The sequence below is a fragment of the Polypterus senegalus genome, chromosome 6, assembly GCF_016835505.1.
Source record: "Polypterus senegalus isolate Bchr_013 chromosome 6, ASM1683550v1, whole genome shotgun sequence".
NCBI lineage: Eukaryota > Metazoa > Chordata > Cladistia > Polypteriformes > Polypteridae > Polypterus > Polypterus senegalus.
Genome location: NC_053159.1, coordinates 3,363,646 through 3,381,224, shown reverse-complemented (window position 1 = coordinate 3,381,224; position 17,579 = coordinate 3,363,646). Strand labels below are relative to the sequence as shown.

The window sequence follows — 17,579 nt, the reverse complement described above, 5'->3', positions numbered from 1 at the left end:
GGAAACGGGCCGCCACGATGGGCTCGCAGGACTGAACTTGAAAGCCGCTGCTGTAATCTACGACTCTCCGGCACATCTCCTCCCGGCCCACCCCACGGTGTACGTTGTAAAGTCCCGTGTCTCTCGTCCCTTTTTATGCGTCTATTGGTCACCGTTTTTTTTCCCCTTCGAAGCGCGACTTGAGCTCACATCCGGCCAGCTCCTCTCCCCTCCCCTCTCCGCTCATCGGCCATGAAGGTGGGGTTTTGGTGTTCAGTCAGTCGGCAATCGGCGGTTCCTAGGAGTGTGGAAGTCAGCGGTTCTCCGTATGTGTGCGCTTTTACCGTCAGCACGGAGACAGCGAGGGTCCAGAGAAGTGGAAAGTTCACAAGGATATCCCGGTAAGAGTCGCCATTCGCCACTGTGAGCTCTGTGCCGGTTTTTAATTCCCGACGCACTGTTTTATTACAAACTAAGTGACCATTAAGAACATCGACACGATAAACTAACTGCTCCCGGGCAGCCAAACTACAGCTGATTGTAAAGGGTGGGAGCTGTGGGCAGACGTGTCCAGTGATTGGCATCTTCGACCGCCAATGAGATAACGAACTTCGGCACCGGAAATCGCAAAACATCCAATTGAAAGTCGCAGTCATGCCGGGGATGGGTGGGGCTTATTAAGAAAAGGGAAAAAAATGGCTCGCCTAGTTTTCGGTGCTTTAACTTCCGAGTAATTAAGTGACTTTTAATCTAAAATGTACAGCGCTTGATAGGGGCTAGTTGAGCAGCTGGACGCTGAAGTGACATTTATGTCCGTGTGGCTTTGAGAAATGGAGAAGTCCGCTCCGATGCCGAGGGCTGTAGTTGAACAACTTCAAAACGGTCGTTTAAAAAGCGCCAACTCCCACGTTCGCCTGGATTTCAAGAGCAACACGGATGGGAGAAAGTGAAGGCTTTTATTATTTGGGCGAATGCTTCGAGTAGATACTGGCAGGCTCGAATAGTCGGACTGGTGGTCTCTTGTAACGGCAGTTCCCCTTTCAGTGACCCCGCCAAGAATGCGAGTCGCCGATGGGCGCTGCGCTTCACCCCTTCGGCATTTGAAGTTTATTTGCTCGCTCGTTACGTCCTTCTGAGCTGCTGAGCCTCCCGTAGAAAAGAAACTTAAAACGCGAGCGCATCGGACGGCACTCAGCGCTCCGTCCTAACGCCAGCAGGTCTCTTTCTTATTAATAAAAGCAGCTAAACGCCCCGACCCCCGTCCTCTCTCTTATACTTTACGGCTTTTTATTTTGCTGCGCGCATCAACTGCCGAAGATTTCACGCTCTTTGTATCCTAGTCTGTAAAAAGTGGAAGAGGCTTCTCACGAACTTCTCTCTGCCACTGGCGTCACCGATTGCTGGTAAAACGAAGGCAGAGCTCGAGGGGAACGCCGACAGTTGTGCTGATTTCCCTAAAGTGACATGAAAATCATCTGCTTGACAAACCGATGGTCGACCAAAGAGCAGTCGGCAGCTTTTACGACCTCCTGGTGACAGTCACATGTATTCTTTTTACAAGCAGAGGCAAAAGATCTTAGTTGGAACTGGCACGAAATTAAAACCCACTTTCACAGCCGGCGAGTTTAAAAAGAGGCACATTACCAAAAAGGACGCCTTCCTACTCCTTAAAGGGGAGTTTTATGAGCAGAGATGAGATGGGGGGACCACTCGGGATTCGGACCCCAACCTCTGCCTGGAATCCTTTGTGTTTTTGTTCACTTGACCATCCAAAGCCCCGGTCGATTTGATTGCTGATCCTCATTGTAAGGAAAACTCGGAAGCCTTGGCAGATGTCTTCTCAAAAAGGTCTCGACTCTGCTCAATGAATTGTAGGCTGAAGATGAGCCACCTAAAGCTTTTGCTTCTTTCCTAGTGTCTGTACACACAGGGGACTCTGTGTTTCTGTACCAGGACTCACCTGAAGAAGGAGCCTGAGCCCCTCGAAAGCCTCCATGCTGTAATCAGTTCACTTAGCCAATCAAAGAGAGCTCATCGGGCTTCACTTTTCATTGCATCCATAATGGCTAACGTGGCACCGCACCCTGCTACCATAAACCGGACAGAGATATCCATCCATCCATCGTCTGGCACCCTGTAGATGGATCGGTGCCACTGTTCCTGCCTTGTGCCCGATGCTTGCTGGGTGAGGCTCCAGCCTACCTGTGACTCTGCTCGGGGTAAGAGGATTTCAGACGGGGATCGATGGAGCCTGCCTAGGGGTGCCAGTCCATCGCCGGGCACATTCATGTGCACCACATTCAGTCTTATGAACTTCATTGTCAGGTAGCATAGCGGCTGGAATGTCTCTCGTCGTTACATCCACACAGATAACGAGATAAACGCAGCAAAACAACCCAATGCACAACACACGACGCCGCTGCAGTGTCGTCTATAATAGAAGTGAGATAATAAACTACACTTGTGAGCAAAAGCGACGAGACCAGCAGAGACCGTCACACCGTGTCACCTTCCCTCCGTCACGGCACCGGTTGTTAATCTAATCCGCACATCTTTGGGGTGAACGCATGGAGTCCAATCAGGATTCGGACCCCTCGCCCTGCTTCCCCAGAATCCTTTGTGTTTTTACCAGTTTGACAAGCCAAAGCCTCTCCTGGCAGCACTAAACTCCAAGCTGGGCGCAGTGCCATTCCATTGTAGTGTCTGTCTTTGCTGGCAGGCCATTGTTTCAGGCTTTGGTGGAAGTTCAGGCTACTGGGTTACGAATGCTGCTTACGTACGACGTCGAGTAATCGAAACGGCTGTGCGACTTAATCCAGTAAGGAGAGCCGAGGCCTGTTCAGACACGGGCCGGGGGGACGGCGCACTGACTTGTTCTAACTGTCAAGGCCAGATGAAGACCCCGAGCGTCGGCTCGCTACCCCACTAGCCACAGTCATAGGCACACTAATTAAAACATCGCATACGTCGGAGATAAATCAGGTACAGGGATTAAAGTAGAAAGAACAAAATGGCAAAGTTTATCTTTCATGTTGTTGTCATCCGTAGCCTAAACTGGTGGGACGATCAGCTGGCATTGGCGTCCATCGCTAGTCGAGTCTTAATGTTGGGTTGATGTTTTACTGTAAGTGTTACGCTCGCTGCTATGTTTAGTTATTCCTCCTAAGTTTCTCTTTGCCGCCTCTGATCTATGCGGATGTGTTTCTAGGGTCCATGGTGGTCTCTCTGTACAGCTTGCCGATGTGCCACGTTTCCCTCCCAGGACAGTAAAAGGACGTTGACTTGAGTGGAGTTGACTTCTGTCACCTCGATGTCCCCTTCCTTTAACTGTTCGTGAATGAAAGGAAGAAATGCATTGATGAGCGCGGCGTCACATCTACTTGAAGTCCACCCTCCTCTGGACGGTGAAACTCGATTACGTGTCCTGAAGGCGACTGTGACACTTTGTGGCTGACACGTGACGTGTGACTAGCGTTTGGGGTTGACACGGTTGAACCGAGTCAAGTGCGAGACTCTCCTCGTGGCTTTGGCACTGCTCGGTGCGTCTTCATTCATCTCGGTGGCCTTGCTTTTCGCCTTTTCCTGACCCGATTGTCTTGTTGTTCAAATCGTCATTTTGGTTTATGTTTTGAAAATGCCTTGGAAAGATCTCGGCAGAATAACGTCCTTCACCTCTGACCCTCTTGTCGGTGGTCCGCTGTACTTCTGGGATCTCGTTTTTAACGACCGTCCGTTTGGACTTTGCCAGATTTGTGGCACAGTAACGCGTCACGTGAATGAAGGTGACCAACTGGGCACCTGCTCTGTCTTGGCTCCCCCCTTGCCAACCGACCACAATTTGGTTTTTGTTTTCCTTTTTAATTCAGTGGGATTGCCTACGTTTGTATTCCTGCCGATGGTTTAAGGTTTGTTGTGGACGGCGGTTTGCTGTACGCGTCTGCACTGTTGTTAAACACCTGAGCTTTTCCCGACGTTACTCACTTTGTCGTGGGACCCCCAGGGTGTGCGCTCAAGTCGCTCTGATGGTAGGTCTGACTGTGGTCATTTGGTAGAGGAATAAAGGTTACATTCACGGTAGAAAAGAAGGCTAAAAAAAACACAACATATGGGCTGCATGACCTTCATCAGGTGAGCAACTGGAAAGTAAAGAGCAAAAAAAAGACGAGAGAGCCGCCATTAGTGAAGGCGAAGGGGGAAATGATGAAGTTAGTCGGCCATTGAGACCTGAAGAAATACGTGGCCTGGCTAAGAGGGAGCTGAGTTTCTGCTTTGAAGGCCTCCGACACAACAGATCAGTGGGGCTCTGAGCGGCGGACGTGACGTCTTCTGCAGTGGGCTTTGTGAGGTCAAAACTGAAGGACCGGACACAAGGGTGGTGTTGGGGACAAACCTAAAAGTGACACCGCAGTTCCTGGTAGAGCTCAGAGTGCCTGCTGCTCCTGCCGACGAGACTTTTACGTGGGTTAGGTGGTCAACAGAAGAAGGTCAAGGGGGGAAAAAGTGGCATCTGTGGAAGGATCAGGTCTGCAAAACGGGGAAATTGTGTTTACTGACCTGTATGGGGGGTTGGAATGAGAGGACCGGTGGGACGCACCTTTCATTATTGGGGTGATGACCCAAAGTCTGCTCTTGGCTTGCCTGAGGATCCTGTCCACAATATGACAAGCTCTGTTGATGAAGAAACTCCTCATTCAGATTAACTTAAGCTGATGGGTGATGACATCACACAGACTCTGGGGGGCCATGTGACGGCTGAGTAGACAATGACAATACCGGTTGCTCTGTAGTTCAGGCAATGATGCCCACCTTTGTGCCACCGTGTCCAGGTATTTATTTTGTACCAATGCTGTTGTCCACTGAATGTCAAGAGAGGATCATTCAGCTTTGATCAGCGAAACTGGGGTGAGGTAGAGACCCCGATATCTTAACATGACATTCCATGCACGCGTGTGTCTGGTTTCCTCCTCCGGGAGAACACTCCGACATCCATAAACTGCACCAACAAAGAAGAGCAACGCGTCCTCATCATCAGCCATGAGCTGGAAAACAAACATGGAGCCGCGTCTCCTGCCATCGAGCCACCGAGCTTAGCACCTCATCCACATGAATAAAGCAAATCCTAAAACACTGAGACGGAACGTTGCGATTGCCATGCCGTGGCCTTGGGAAGTTTATCTTTGTGGACGTTTCCCCTTTTGTTACTCGTGTCTGTTGAATACACATGTGACTCGGAGTCTGGTGGGATGGACGGAGTAGTTTAGCATTACGGTGGCTTCAGCGTCTCTCCAAAAATGCATGGATCTGCGGTTATCCTGCTGCTGCCACTCGCCAATATTCAAGTGTTCAGAATGACATGCCTGCTGTGGGCACACGCAGTGGGCATGAGCAGACCACCAAATCCTTAACTTGGGAGTTTGCATGGCCATATTGGGTTACTCTCTGTGTGTTTTTCAGGGACTGATATGGCAGATTCTCTGACCAGACTAAGGGCATAGATGGCATTTTTGAATGGGAGTGTCTGTGACTAACTGCGTTATTAACTCCATTGTAAACGCCGCACTCGGTGAGGTTATCGTCCATCCAATTCCCAATTTCCATTTCAATGTCACCAGGTGTCTGTCACGATAGTGACAAGTGCAGTCTTCCATGATTGTGCTTCTCAGCCTTTCTGGTGCCACGACACACTTTTTCAGGTCAGCTCAGTTTGTGGGTCAGGCACTGGTACAGCTTGGGATCCTGGTTGGCAACCCCCCAGGCAGACACGCAGGGTGGTCCAGTCCCACCCTCTATCTGTCGCAGCCAGGTGTTATGTGGTGTCCCCTTGGCCTGGTCAAGCCACTCGGGTACTCAACAATGAGGGTCCTGCTAGCTGGATCACTGTCAGGGAATCGCACATACAAAAAATGTTTTTGTGGTACTTCCAATGAGGAACATCAGAACTGAAGGGTATGCCCCCTTTGTCAGGGCTTTGGGGCTCGAGTGCGATGACCCACTGCCATAATAAACAATAGTAACCTGCGACGACCCTGTGGTTGAGAAGCTCTGCTCCTTGAGTCGAACGCACATCTGCTTTAGCACAGAATATCCGGTCAGCAGTCGCCATGACAGCAGGGACCTCATGTATAACGCCGTGCGTAGAACTCGCACTATAACATGGCGTAAGCACCAAATCTGAAATGTGTTTACGCACAGAAAAATCCAGATGCAGGAGTCTGTGCGTACTCCAACTTCCACGTTCTTCCGCTACATAAATCCCGATCAGCGTGAAAACTAACACTCGTGCACGCGCATTATGTAACGCCCCAACTCCTCCCAGAATTACGACTCTTTGAATATGCAAATCAATATAAATCGCCCTTAAGCTCAGCCTTCTGTGAAAAGACAATGGGAAAAGCACGGGGAAAATATAAGAATTTCAGCGAATACCAAGTGGAGGCAAAGGAAAAACATACAATTTGTTCAAATAAACCGTGATATAATCAACAAAAGGAAGTTGATCGAGTGACACAGCGTGTTGGAGAAACTTGAAAGCTCACGTTCACAAAATCGCACAGTGCCGGAAATAAAAAAGAAGTCACATATCAAAGTCGCCGTGAAAAGAAGAGTTGTAGCCCACCGTCTGAGTGTCATATGAAAGTTTATTAGGGTACAGAGAAAATAGGCACACAGTGGGGAAAAAGCACGAAATGTCAACTTCAATCTCGACATTTCCACTTTAATCACGTAGTTTATTTTGTCATTTAGTAGAACATCATAAACTTCATCTTAAAATCGTTTAATTAACCAGTTTCTCAAATCACATCGTAATTAAAGTAGCACGTTAAATGCTTTGTTTTGTATTTGATCTTCTACTCGTATGTGATCTGTGTGTGTGAATCACTACTTGCTTCTTAAACTGGCTCTCTTCCTCCAACTGGACACAGAGTCCATTACATTCGTGATATTACAGCCCTCTGAATAACTAAAACACTGAGATGTATACGTGATATCATTTTCATGATGATAGGAGTTAAAGCACGTTATTAAACATGGGTTTCACTTCGATGAAATCATTTATTGCAGCAGTACAATCAGGGGCGGCTCTAAGCTTGTGGTGGCACTGGGCAGAGGAAGAATCGGTGGCTCCTTCGCCTGCCCGTCAGTAAGGTAGCTTATCACGGTGGATGGCTGCATAACCGCCTCGTGCTCATGACACAAGCGTTTAACTTTTGCCGAAATTTGTTGCTGTGTTTTTAGCTGTGTTGTTATTTTCTCTTTCTGTTTTATATTCAATATATGTTGGCGTAGCCGTCACTGCAGTCCTTGCTTTTCTTTCCCCAAGTAACCGATCGCCATACAATCAGCTCTGTAATAGACGTTAAGCCATCTGTAAGCTTAGCGCCGATTCTTCAAAACGTTTAAAGAACATTGAAATATCTTCGTAGTACATGTTTAATTATTCTATCCTTCACGACACTCCCAGTGAAGAATATAGATTATTTAAATGAAGTTAAAGTTTTATGTGTATAATTTAACAAACATATTTTGCTGCATTTCATCTTAAAAATTATATCGTCATCATATGTAAATACGCACTTTATAAAGTGGCTCAGGTTGTGCGATATTATAACTGTAGTGCAAGTTTACAGTGAGGTGATTGTACTTATAAGTCCTAACAGTTCTACAAGGAGCTCTTGATTGACTGCGTTTAGAGTTCTTGGGATGAAACGGGTTCTGAGCCGCGAGGTCCGTACAGGAAAGGCTTTAAAACGTTTTGCAGTGGCTGAGGTAGCGTGTCCTTAAAGCCGTATACCGATAATTCTCTTTCCGATCAGCTGCTGCTGTGATTCACACTCAGATACAGTGATATAAATACTCCGAGTGGTGCAGTGAGAGTAATATGGAAAAAGATGATCCGCTGTGGCAACTCCTAACGGGAGGAGCTGAAAGAAGAAGAAGAAGGTGCAGTGAGAGTAACAACGCTAAAGCAGTTATGGTATTTGGAATACTATGGCTGTTCCCTGGACCATTATATTGTTACAAGTTAATTATAATCAGATGCGTTACACTAATAAACAATATGCGGTTAGTTTCTGTGTATTTATAAAGCCGCGTCAGGAAAATGAGTAACCACACAGGAACAGTAGCACTGCTGGGTGCCGCCAGTCTGCAAAACCGAGCGGAGAACTTGCGTATGTCAAGGTATGAGGTACCGTGGAAAAGTGCGTGGATTTACGCCAAGTGTAGGTTTTATACATCGCGATTTGAACGTGGAAAAGTTCTTACGCAACATTTCTGTGCGTACGCACCGTTTATACATGAGGCCCCTGGTGAGGGAAAACCCAGGAGCAGGAGCCGCCAAGATGGCATCCCGGCCCCCATCATCCAGCCAGATCTCGTATTCCTTTATACCTAAGCCGTGTAATCCATTTGCTTTTTGTAGCCACCTAATCCAATATTAGGGCTCGCTGGGCCTAACTGATGTAGGAACCAATCTTGGATGGACACCCATCCCCCTCAGGATGCCCACGCTGGCATACTCTTATTATGTTGGGATTTTTATTTTTTTTATTTTTATGAAGTAAGCAGGCCTTCACACTTTGAGTGTTCCAGTTTGTGGTCTGAGATCAGTTTGACAGGATTGTGCAGTAGGACTGCCAGGGGCCGTTAGGAAGTTTCCACTTTGCCGTCTGTATGTTATCTTGTTTCTGTTTGTTCTTGTTCTGTTAACCTAGGATGTGGTACTTCGCCAACAAACCACTCCTGTTCTCCAAATTTAAAAGGTAGGGTGTTTGCAAAGTGCTTGGTGAGAGCAGAACGACAGAATGTGCAGGTACGCCTCTTTATACACCCGTACAAAAACTATGGGGGCTACACTTGTCAGGTGATGTCATCGCGTTGTCATCTGTCAGGCTCCGGCCCTGCCACCTCAAACGCCCAGGACCACCGAGACATGGAGGTGGAGCAGAAACCTTGACACCCTTAAGACACACCTGAAGGAGATGCTGAGACAGCTGAGCTTTTAGCGAAACCAGGTGGGCTGTCGGACCGAGTGGTCTCCTCCATTTTGTCAAATGTCTCAAGTTCAAATCCTGCACCTCGCTGTCATCCATGTGCCCAATGCCCGTGTAGAGTTTACCTCCTTCATGCCAAAATGTGAACATTACTGAAGTGCCTATACCATGAATGTCATTCATCTGTAGCCAATCAGCTTTAAGGTGAGCCTCTGACATCACAAAGGAGGGGCTTAGCGCTCTGTGCTGCACACAAGATCTTTTTTATATAGAATAGAGAGATTTGTTTTAACGGATTTAAAAAATAAATAATATCCTGTGACAGGATGAGACTTTTTGGAAGATTTTTTCAAGTCCCGCCCTCCTCTCCACCATTTCCAGTTCACGGCTCACGCCTGCGGTCCTCTCGCCTCTCATTGGTGTGAATGATTTTGTCAGACTCACTTCCTGTGCTCTCAGCTCTTCTACGTTTGTACATATTCTTCACTTTAAGTCCCCAATTAACGAAGACGTGTCCAAATCTTATTGAAGAATTTCATACCGAAGGGTTAACAACAGATATGAGTACACGGGCAATCCTAGCACAGAGAAACGATGAAGTCAAATGAATTAACGTGGAAATTGTTGATCAGTAACACAGCAAATTGGTGAAATGTGTATCAGTAGACTCTGCTAAGACAGTTGGTGGTGATGGTGAGGAAGATGAAAACATCAACTTATAATATCACGAAGAATATCTACAACCGTTAACACCATCTGGTCTTCCACCGGCCGAATTACTGTTGAAAGAAGGACGTATCCAAGAAAAGTATTGTAGTCCATCTTCACTAATGACATGAGACACCAAAGGAGATCTCGATATGCCATTCGTATTAAAACGTGTACAGATTACCGTTAGAATAGCTTTTGCTATGACAATTAATAAATCACAGGGACAAACGTTCGAAAAAGTCGGTTTGTTTATTAGAGAGAAAGAAACAAAATTCACTCACGGGCAGAGTTATACGTTGCGTTGTCACGATGAAAGTCCAAACACAGAATTAAATTCAGTGTGATCTTGACGAAAAGTTAATTCCAAATATTGTTTTTACTAAAGTTTTACAGTAAAAGTGTAAGTTTAAAAAGTATTTATGTGTTAATTTCAAAGCCAAACGGAAGGAAAACGTATAACGCAACAAACACCTCGAACGCAACATGAAACATAATTTAGTTTCAATTTATTATTTTTATTTTGGTTATTTACTCGCTGTAATGTAAAATAGTTTGGTCTGTTATGCATATGAAACAATTCCCTTGAAAATAACAACCTGTTTGAATTGTACATCCGCTTCCCCATACGCGAGTGGCAGAGCCGTGAAGGCACTGGTGTGTAATGCCCGTCTGGGGGTTGGCGAGCAAAGCATGCAGAGGGCAAAGCCCCCTCATAGCTTGTAAATTGGAAAGATTTTTGTCCAAATCCAGAAGATGTAGCACTCAGTTTTATGACTGAGAATGGAAGGCTCTTCCTTTTTTATTTTTCTCAGTTAGGCTCTTCCTGGTTTTGTGATATTTTTTTTTTTTTTTGATGATCCAGGAATAACAGAAACCCAAAAATCTCGAGTTCACCAGTCCAGAACAGGATCTGCGGGGGTTTGTGAGAATGGACTGGCATCCCCGCTTCCTGCCTTGATTTATTTTGCCCCCCGGGTGACGCTTTGCTAAGCAGATTTGTGAATGAATCTTAATGACGTTTCTTAGGCTCCTCAGGCTTGGGAATGTGCCAGCTGTAAGCGTTCATCCATTGTCGGAGTTGGCAGTTTCCACTTGGTGTGGAGGTTTTTTTTTTCCTTAATTCACTGTTTTTATGGGGGCTCCAGTGATGGAGTGACATTAGAACACTCTAGACGAGGACAGGCCATTCAGCCTAATAAAGCTCGCCAGTCCTCTCCACTTATTTCTTCTAAAATAACATCAAGTCGAGTTTTGAAAGTCCCTAACGTCTTACTGTCCACCACACTACTTGGTCGCTTATTCCAAGTGTCTTGTCGTTCTTTGAGTAAAGAAAAACTTCCTGATGTTTGTGTGAAATTCACCCTTCACAAGTTTCCAACTGTGTCCCCGTGTTCTTGATGAACTCATTTTAAAGTCACCGTCTCGATCCACTGGACTAACTCCCTTCATCATTTTAAACACTTCAGTCAGGTCTCCTCTTCATCTCCTTAAGGCTCAGCTCTTTTCATCTTTCCTCATAACTCATCCCCTGTGGCCCCCCATAATCAGCCTTGTTGCTCTTCTCTGGACCTTCTCTTGTGCTGCGATGTCCTTTTTATAGCCTGAAGACCCAAACTGCACCCCCAGGACCCCAGATGAGGCCTCACCAGTGAGTTATAAAGCTGAACAGAACCTCCTGTGACTTGTACTCCACACATCAAGGCGCTATATAACCTGACATTCTGTTAGCCTTCTTCATGGTTTCTGAACACTGACTAGAAGTCAATACGACTCCTAAATCCTTCTCATAAGGTGGACTCTCGATTTTCTGACCCCCATTGTGTATTCAGACCTCACATTTTGACTTCCTATCTGTAATTCTTTACATTTACTGACATTAAATTTCATCGTCCACAAATCTGCCCGAGCCTGTCTGCTGTCCAAGTCCTTCTGTGATGATATAACGGATTCCAAATTATCTGCTAATCCACCTATCTTGGTATCATCTGTCAACTTCACCAGCTTGTTCCTTATATTCCTATCTAAATCATTTATAGATATTAAAATTACCAGCAGCCCCCTGCACTGCCCCCTGCTGGTCACCACTCTTAACATCACCCAATTCTGATGAGATTTTTCACATCATCACCCTCTGCTTCCTGTGTCTGTGCACCCATCTAAAAACATCACCCTGAACTGCCACTTGTTTTAGTTTGATGCCCACCCTGTCCTGTGGCACCTTATTAAATGTTTTCTGAAAGTCCACATCAATAACATCATCTCCTCCACTCTGATCATATCCTTTTGTTGCCTCCTCATAGAATTCCAGCCTGTTAGTAAAACACGACCTCCCTCTTCTGACGCCAGGCTGACTGTTCCTCCTGTCCTTGCCATGTGTTGCTCAATCTTCTCCTTAATAATTCCTTCCATTCATTTTCCTGTAATGCCCGTTAAGCTCACTGGCCTCTAGTTGCTCTGATCTGCCCTGTCACCCTTTTTATGTAATGGGATGACATTTGCCATTTTCCAGTCCTTCAGAGTCTCTCCAGTGCACAGTGACTTCCTATAGATGTGTGTCAGGGGTTTATATCTGTACTCGCTAGCCTCCTTAAGAACTCGCGGGTACCTATGATCTGGTCCTGGTGATTGGTCATCTCACCCTGTGGTCCTGAATCGGTTTCAGCTGGTATAGGAACTTTTGTATCAATGTGTCCCACAGCTGGCACGATAATCGGAGGTTTTACAGTCATTGACACCGGCAGGTCTGAACAGGAGCCGTCGTGATGTTACACAGCACCTTACCTTGGCCAGCCACACCTGAGGTACTTGACCGTTACTCCAGATTCTGTGCAGTCCACACTCTGAGCCGCTCGCCATCTTGTGCTTCTGTGTACTGCCTTGCTGGAATAAATGTGGTGCTGTTTCACCTTTAAACACTGGCAGCTTAAATGGCCGACTTCCACAGGAGGTGAGGTGACTGCTGGGGTGTGAACTGGCATCTCTTCAACAGCCCAGCTCCTCATCCAGTAGGCACGGTTTGACAGTTAAAAGTGGGCAGCCTGTGTGCGATTTGGTCAGCAGTTCTGCCCTGACAGCCTCTAATAGCACCGTAAATCTTCACGAATCGACCTCTGGCACAGATTGGAGACGTTGCAGCCCACTGGGCTGTTTGATGCGAGAGGACCGCCAGGCTGATGTGTGGTGGGACACTTCAAGTACCTCTTTGGAGGTGGCGTCTTGTTTTATTCATCGATAGGTCATTTAAGAAGATCTCATCCTAGCAGCGAGTCGGAGCTAATCTTGTAATGACAGGTTATGCCGCACAACGTTTTTACTCTTTGACAAAGCTGGAGTGCATTAATCTCTTTTTAAAGCAGCTTAAGGTCGTATGGGTGTCAGAGATTATCCTGGCAGCACTTGGCACAGGGCAGGAGCCAACAACAAGTATGGCACATTCTCTCACACTTAGCCAGTTTAGAGTCACAAATCAAAAAAGTGTCAGAATGGCACAAGTGGGAAATCTACTGAGCCGCAAGAAGTCTGAGAGTGTGTTTCTTAATTGTGTGGGGTCAAAGGTCACACGGGGGTCCATCTTCTAACGCAATTCCCACTATGTTACATTTCCAGATTTCGAGACACGCCGGGCACCCACCGGTCTTGGAACTCGCTGACCGTTGGTGAATCTCCAGAGGCGTGTTGTCCTCTGGCGTTAGCGCCATGCTTGATTTTTGTGGCTTTCGGAATTGACGTCAAACAAGAAACACACGATAAACCACAAACGCCAAAGAATTGTAATTTGCACATCTTAGTACGCAGAACAAGATGCAGAGGACAGAAAGATATGGAAGATGATGATCCGCTGTGGCGACCCCTAACTGGAGCAGCCGAAAGAAGAAGAAGAAGAGGAGGAGTACGCAGATCATCATCATCATCTTTGGCCACTTAGAAAATCGGCACTGCAGATGAAATCTGTCAGGCTCAGCCTCGGACATTTTGATCTCCCCTCGTGAAAAAGATAATTTAGTTAGTTTAGACCCCAAGCTTTAAAGGGTTTAGTTTGAGGCAGACTACGGCTGATCCGTATTTATTTAAAAACTGAATTTGTACACAAAAGTGATCTCTGCTTTCACATCGTTTACGAAAGTATCTCCTTCTACACGAAAACAACTGGAAACGCTTCTGACGTAGACGTTTGCCTACAGTTGGCACAAGGGCGGCGGTGGAAGCAGGAAGAGGGCATGTCGTCAATGTAGGGACGGTGACGCCGCCAGCCACAGGATCCATAACAAATGTGACGACCGGTAAGCTGATTATTAGTAAGTCTGTGCAAGTCATGTGGTGCGTTCACTTTAGATGAATACATGTGAGCAGCACAACGGGCGTCTGTGTCCGCGATGTTGGAATATGGCTCTCGTCCACGAAGGGTGACCAGACAGAGAATGAGACGTTGTAAGGAGCAGGATCCACTCGGGGAAAGGCCACTGAATAAGAAGACGCCAGTCGGAGTTTGACTGCAGTCTACGTTTTCCAAACTGCTCCTTTCCACCCAACCGCACTGCAAAGCCAAGGTGGCCTTCTCAGAAGGATAAGGAACGTCTCTGGAGAGCATTTTCAAAAGTCTCCGTTTTTAGGATGTGTCTGCGTTATTTAATGAAAATGTAGTCATGTGGACGTAGGGAGGATGAGGGAAATTAGTTAATGGATGGTCCTGCATTTGTGTTCAAGTTGTTGTTTCATTTTTAATTCAATCGCCTCAATTCATTTTATTGTCCCTCTATAATAAAAAAAAAATCTTGGAAGGAGACGAGATGTGATTTTCTTGGAGAGACACTTGTATGTCCCGTGAGGTGAGTCCACGCCCGGGGGCCGGAAATAAAGGACTGAGAGTAGATGACAAAGTAGAACGTCATAAAGAATTCAAAAACGTTGGCACGGTACACATGCAGAGCAGGTTAGAGATAATGGAAGTACGAAAATTTGAAAATCTCAAAAAAAGGAGAGGAAAGATCTCATTAGTGCAAACAAACGGAAATTATTACTCGGTGAAATAACGGAACAGCGAAAAGAGATCAAATATATGGACACAGGTGATATGACAGAAGTATGTAGATATTGTTTGGATTTAAACCTTACGTCGGAGACTTGTAGATCATCTAATTCGTGTTGCCAGTGAGAATTAAGATTCCAAAAACGTTGGCGTGGTATGAAGTCCCGTGAGACGGAGAATTTTAACATGAGATTCTTACAAGTCACACCCTACTTACAACTGTTTTCAAACGAGACCACGGACATCTAATCTCAGTCATGTGAATGCTTTTGTCAGACACACTTCCTGCCCTCTAATTTTTATCAAAAATTTTATAAGGACAATAATTTTATACGTTCTAGGTGACACGTCAACGACGAAGAGAAGAAGAAAGAGCACGGATAAACATTCGAGAAAGTTGTTTTATTTATTAGTGAGAAAGAAACGATATTCACTCACAGGCAGATATACATTGCGTTGTCACGATGCATGTCCAAACACGGAATCAAAATTCAATGCAATCTCGAAGAGAAGTTAATTCCAAATATTGTTTTTACTAAAGTTTTAAAGTAAAAGTGAAAATAATGCATATGTAACAATTCCCATGAAAATAACAATCTTTTAAAATTGTATATCCAGTTAACCAAACCGGGGTGGGCCAGCAAAGCGAGCAGTGGGTGGAGCCCCCTAGTTCTATTTATGAAGAAGCGGCGTAAAGCCATCCTGTGGGCCCTCCCGGGTCAGCTGAGTGTCAGACGTGTGGACAGAGCTGGACATGCTAGTCGTGATCAACGCTCTAAAATGAAGAGAAATTACTTCTCGCTTAAAGAAATTCTCCACTCACTGTAACGTTTCTTAGCTCGGTGACTCGTAGTGGTGGCTGAGGAGTCACGTTTTCATGAAGAATGGAGACAGCAAAGCTTGTGGTCAACCAGATGCTGAACAATAGCAAACAAAATCAAAAAGTCTCTGGGAAAAAAATCTCCTGTTCCTCGTGCCAATAAATGCACGTAGCCAGTCATGTGCTCACAATGTCCCAAACGTGCATTTTTATTAAAATGTTGTTAAATAAACCACTTGCATGACTACAAATGAGATGTACTGAAATGCAAATGAAGTTTGAATTGAAGACGCGCCTCATTCATTGGTCAGGAGTTCTGTTTATTCAGGTGATGTCAACGTGACAAAGTGCACCGGGAGGCGAGTACAACCAAAGATTAAAACTTCAAGAAAAATGAGCAAAATCCTCATCAGGAAGGGAGTCTGCCTCGTGCTTGTGCATATCTGAGATACTCGACAAGCAGAAGGTCACTTCATCCAGCAGTTTCACAGAATGCCACTAAATAATTCTGAGGTTCTCCAGTTGCAGACTATGAATATAAATGTATAACGACAGGAGACGAGTCTGCAACTGAAGTATTTGTTCATGTCGGGGCACCTTGTGTGTTTGTTCATGCGAGCGTTTCCAGAAGTGCTTTATATGTGTTGGGGGACATTCTGAGTGGACAGCTTGACGGCTGGATTAGTGACACAAGTATTCACAGTGACACGCGTTTTATATTCTTTGCTGTTGTCCATTGTTGGTCTGTTTTGATGAGAAGCTTTGTTATCTTGGCTCTCCATAAAAATATGAGGTTACATTTTTTTCTCAGCCATTACTACAAATGTTGTTATTGAGTGAGGAGCAAATACAATGTGCTGCTTTAAAAAGTGACGCCAAGCCAGGGTTGCCAGACGTCCTGATTTGAGTCCTGCCTTGCCTCTGAAAATCCCAGTTGAACAAAAATTGTATGTAGAAAAAAAAAACCTTAATTCAGTTTTTATAATAAATATTTAGTTAAAGAGGCTTGTTAAATTTTTGTAGACAGCCTGGCATAGCACCTTTTAATTTGTGTCAGCTGAGTCCGCGTGTGCTTGCGTACGTCATTTGTTTCTCGTGCTCGTCATGGCTGTTCGCGTACGTCGTCCACTTGTGTCGTCGTTCGTTTCTTGTGCTAGTCATGGATGTTCGCGTACGTCGTTCACTTGTGTCGTCGTTCGTTTCTTGTGCTCGTCATGGATGTTCGCGTACGTCGTTCACTTGTGTCGTCGTTCGTTTCTTGTGCTCGTCATGGATGTTCGCGTACGTCGTCCACTTGTGTCGTCGTTCGTTTCTTGTGCTCGTCATGGATGTTCGTGTGTAATTCGTCTTGACACTCAAAAGACTTTTCGACTAATAAGGCAGGTCATATCTGCATTCTGTTTACATGTATCGTGCTGTATTATATGACACGTAAAACATGTTACAAGTTGTATCAAACCTAACTCTTGAATGAGAAGAAATAATAAGTGAGGTTATATATACAGTGTATTAAAAAAAAGTCCAAAATGGTTACCACATATAATCATATTTGTTAGTTTAGTATGCATTGAAATATTGCATTACTACTCGTACTAAGTGCTTGTGTAAGTAAAATATGCAAAAATCAAGATTTTTCTAAATGTGATTAATGATGTTTGATTTCATATAAATGTTTTTATCTAAAATTTGATTTTAAAAAAATAAACTCTTTAAAAATACACAGACACAGAGGCTGCGGGCTGAGGGGACTGGGAAGAGTGACGTCGGGAGTAGAGAGCTGGGCGGCGCCTCCTCGCTGTCCTGTTTTACTAATACGCGGACGAAGCCGTGGGGTGATGGCTAGTAAATGATATAAAAAAGGCCCAGTGGTGCCGCTACAGTCTTTAAACCCAAACTTTAACAGGTCAGGGTGCTAAAATGTAGCCTGCTGATTGTCATTGGCTGTGATGAAATGCTTTGTTATCGTTTATGTTGTGTGCTTTTTATCGACATATTAAATATTCAAGTCTAATTACTAAGTCGAAGTAGAGGAGTCTGAGCCGGCGGTACA

The 17,579-nt window shown here is 45.4% G+C and overlaps 1 protein-coding gene across 1 annotated transcript in view; it reads left to right on the top strand.

Annotated features, from left to right (window-relative positions):
- The first annotated feature begins 215 nt into the window (after positions 1–215).
- Positions 216–17,579, top strand: part of LOC120530738 (ras-related protein ralB-B) — a 49,136-nt gene continuing 31,772 nt past the window's right edge. Inside the window, exon 1 of the mRNA XM_039755282.1 lies at positions 216–380. The gene's annotated coding sequence lies outside the window, so the exon portion shown is untranslated. The remainder of the gene's footprint in view (positions 381–17,579) is intronic.